Source organism: Homalodisca vitripennis, chromosome 5, assembly GCF_021130785.1.
Source record: "Homalodisca vitripennis isolate AUS2020 chromosome 5, UT_GWSS_2.1, whole genome shotgun sequence".
NCBI classification, from domain to species: Eukaryota; Metazoa; Arthropoda; class Insecta; order Hemiptera; family Cicadellidae; genus Homalodisca; species Homalodisca vitripennis.
Window position 1 is genome coordinate 183893139 of NC_060211.1, and position 4397 is coordinate 183897535.

Here is a 4397-nt window from a genome sequence, read left to right on the forward strand (position 1 = left end):
GTTTCATTGTTACGCTTTTCCAAGATCTTCGTCGAGATGAGAAGAAATTTTTCAATTATTTTAGGATGAGTATAGTATCATTTGATGAACTTGAAGCAAAACTAAACGACACAATCAAAAGTAAAGATACTAGATGCAGACTATCAATACCTCCTATTGAAATGTTAGCTGTTACTCTCAGGTAAGCATAACACTAAATATATAACAACTACAGCATGACCTGTCACATCCGGATCAATGTAGCGACAGACCGATCCGGGTGTGAATAAATCCGTACATCACACGACCATCTAAAAATAGCTGTTAGAGGCCTAAAATAGCTAACGGTTGTTGGGTTTTAAGTCTTTTATTTACGTTTATGATGTTTTAGAGATATAATATAATATGGGATGTGTGATATAATCCCTCAAAGAACTCCTCACAAACGATGAACAAGGCTCCTCTCTTTTTAATCCTGTCATGGTAATGTTTTTATGTCGTATCCCATATGACAGGCTGGTTTTTGACAGCAGCAATAAACAGTTCAGTATCGACGTTGATATCCATCGCGCGGTCAATGTGTACTCGCTGATTGCCTAGCAAAGACTGCCAAGCCACCAGACTTGTTGTGCAAGCCGCGTGCACGCTGCGGCGTAGCAGTAGTGGGCGTCCTTGCAAGCTCACGCTGCTTGCAAGTCGCGTGCACACTGCGGCTCCGCTCGAGTGTGCACTACGTAACTAACAACTCACTACTGCTAAACCGCCGGCAGTCATACATACGCAGCTTGCCCCCGGCGTGCACGCTACTTGCAAATACGCAAGTGTGCATCGAGCCTTAGGGATAGGGTACGATAAGCGGACCCGGTTTTTTATATTGAAGAATATAGTCATTGATACCTAATATTCGCATCTCAAATCCCAGACTAACATCAATATACAAGTACCTATAGTCCTCAATAACAATCATGTTTTTAATTAAAATATGAATTTAATATTTACAATGATCAAACAAATTATTATAACCAAAATTATGAAAACTGAAGACGACCATATTTACTCCTCTCACAGTTACAGTTGTTTCTTTCCCACAAATTTCACATAATGGGTTTTTTCGGTACGAGTCCAACATGTTGAAGCCAGGAAAAAGCAACATCATGTAGTTTTATAAAATTGACTGCCATACAGGGTAAATATTAAGATCAGCGACTACCGCTCCGATCGCCATAATTTTTTGCATACTAACACAGGTTAACATAATTTCACCGAAAAAAATAGTCCCAATTTTCGCTAACATATAAAAACCCGTTTTTCGGCAGTACAATAATGTTGGCAATACGAAACACATAAATAACAAGATTTTCGACTATCAAACTAAAAACAATGGCCGACCATGGTCGTTTTGATGAGTTGACAGTAGTCACGTGACAAACAGGAAAGTTTCCGATTCGCCGGGCGGATCACATAACCTAGGTATAGGACGGCTTCGATTGAATGCCAGACGTCAACAAACAAACCCACATGGACAAGGAATAATTAGTGAAGTTGAATTAGTTGTTATCGAGTTGAGACGAGTGCCTCCGGCCATCAGCGCGGGTTTCGGCATGCCCCGCGCTGATGTCAAGGAAAGAAAAACATCCCTCGAGATAGTACCTATCAGTAAAATATCAAATTCTAGAGGGGCTGATCAGAAATATAAATTGAATTGTAATGGAAAGGCACTGCCGAAAAAAAAACGGGTTTTTTTATATGTTAGCGACAATCGGGACTATTTTTTTCTGTGAAATTACGTTAACCTGTGTTAGTATGCAAACAATTACGGCGATCAGAGCGGTAGTCGCTGATCTTAAGATTTACCTCAGAATTACTTATGTAAAATTGAAATATTATCCTACGTGTATTATTTTAGAGTGTTTACAGCTGTTGATATAGATTATTTAAGTTAACAGTTTAAAATAATTAATCAGTATCGATTGATTATATCGATGGTTATGATTAATTAAGTTAATATCGTTTGCCAATTTCGATATAAAAAAACCGGGTCCGCTTATCGTACTACCCTACCTGCTTTCAGTCCTGCAGTCTAAAGACTTATGAGTCGCTTGGTTTTTATTGAGTAAATCTAGAGGAACTCAAAATGAATCAAAAGCCAGTAGGAGGGTTAAACAACACTATCTGAAGAAACCATGCAGTTTAAACACCATTAGAATGATTGGTCTGATAAGTCCTAGCATTAACCTCAGAGAATTCAATCTCAAACTCTTGCCTTATAGGCTATGATGAAATGACTCCCTCTAATGTCTGAAGCATAGGCTAAGCTAAGGTCAACAGTAAATATAACTGAGCATTATTATACAAAATAAACTTAACTTTTCTTCAAGTTCTATTACTGTATTTACAATAATAATCAAACAAGACATATATATATTGACAAAAACAAGTTAGCACAACCAACTACAACTAGACACAACGTTGAAGTGTCGCCGCCATTGTTTTTACGGCTACCTACTGAGAAATTAACAAACGTAAAGACACTACTTACGTTGCACTAACGTCCAATATTAGACAGATTCCAATGTATAATGTGTAATTGTTGATCATGCTAGATAAATAAATACGAAAAGTCACCAGAAACGCTTCATAATGATTCGAAATAACACTTTACAACCCACACGAAGCACAAACACGAGAAACTGTTTTTTTTACTTCCCTCCCTACAGAGTACAGACGGCATCAGCTAACTCCACTCTTATCCACTAGACTGCTCTGTGTATGTATATATAAAGTTTATTATTGGTTCGAGTCTACCAATCAGAGAAGTCCATGACCCAAGGTCTTCAATAACAAAAAAAAAATTGTCGATCAAACAAATCCTTTCTTAAAATATGATATTTTGTTTTCAAAATTGCTTAGAGTTGAGAAAGTTAATTTTCTTTGTATTTATTCACACACGGTTACCACCAGTTTTACACGATTTAATGGGTACAATAATATTATCATGATGTGGTGCAACAACAGAATAGTATGAGCTGCAGTAACAGAACACGTCGGATAAGTTCAACATATAAATTATTAATTCAACTAAAGATGTTAAGTGCTGTCATGTATAGTGATGGCATATAAAACATGTTTAACGCTAGAATGATTTAGATTAAGCCAGTAATCAAGTAATTTGGACCCTAGAACTAAAATAACATAGATATTTAAAAATTACTATATAATTTCATCAAAAAATACTAATAACGCCAAATAGGTACAAATATACAAAATTATCATCTGGTATTAAATAAACACAACATACAAAGTGGGAATAAACAGCTTGCAACAATTGCATTATTAATTAAATAGTACTATGGGAGAATCAATCAAACTTGGCGGTGATAATTCGCTAAAAGTAGAGCTGTCTTGTATTGTTCAGCCTATCCAATCTCAAAATCCTCCTAAATAGCTCCACTGGAACGTTACAGTAATTGAAATCGATCTTGTCGCCCACAATATAAAAAAGCGGTCTTGGATACTTGGAGTCTCTGGATGTATCCAACCCGAAATGGGTACCAAATAATTGTTACCATATTCCAAGACAGATCTGACGAGTGCGACGTAAACAATGTTCATAGCCTCAACATAAAGCCCCTTTCTGGACATCTCGGTGATGTCTTAGCATTCTTGTGGCTATTTAAATAACTGTCACAATAAGATTTCGTGCACAGATAATGTGAAAAGTTTCGGGTTGAAGTCTTACGACAAAAGAGTGTTGCAAATATTCTATTTGATGGGTGACTCAGCCTTGTAGCAAGTTAGTAGGGCACATACTATCGTTTATTTTCCTTTCATCAAGAGAGTAGCAGTTGATTAACGCCAATGAGACAATTTATCAATTGATGGTATGTGAAATTGAGCAGAAAATCTTGATGTCATATGCAAACATTAAGCACTCCGACTTGGTCCTGAGTGAGATCTTTGGGAAACTATAGTGCCCTAAAATCTCATATTTTGTCTTCTAACTTGATATGAGTAGTCACATTTTTACGCTGTAACTTTCATTCTATAAATAATTAGTTACACATGTTGTTTTAGATAATTTACGTTTATATATTTTGTATTTGTAATTTCAGAACCTTATTTTTGAGTTTGTTACAAATTTCAAGATGTGTTCAAAGGAAGGGTAACGATCCATTTCAAAAGAGTTTGTAAATTTGGTGGAAGTGTAAAATTGTCCTTCTTAAATTTGTCAAACATTTGTTAACGTTCTTTAATATACGCCCATACATTAATTGAATATATCATAATATGAGAAATAGATTCCTCAACACCACTTCTACTTTTACAGTGAGGATTTTCTCATACCTCTATCTGATGTAAATTTGGGTGCGTTGTAAGTGTCCTAATCTCAATCTGCTATTCATAATTTTAAGTGCCTG

The 4397-nt window shown here is 36.0% G+C and overlaps 1 protein-coding gene across 1 annotated transcript in view; it reads right to left on the reverse strand.

The window, feature by feature from the left end:
• LOC124363777 (death-inducer obliterator 1-like) overlaps nucleotides 1-2715 on the reverse strand; it is a 73965-nt gene extending 71250 nt beyond the window's left edge. The window contains 1 exon segment of the mRNA XM_046819039.1: nucleotides 2519-2715. The gene's annotated coding sequence lies outside the window, so the exon portion shown is untranslated.
• Nucleotides 2716-4397: the final 1682 nt, after the last annotated feature.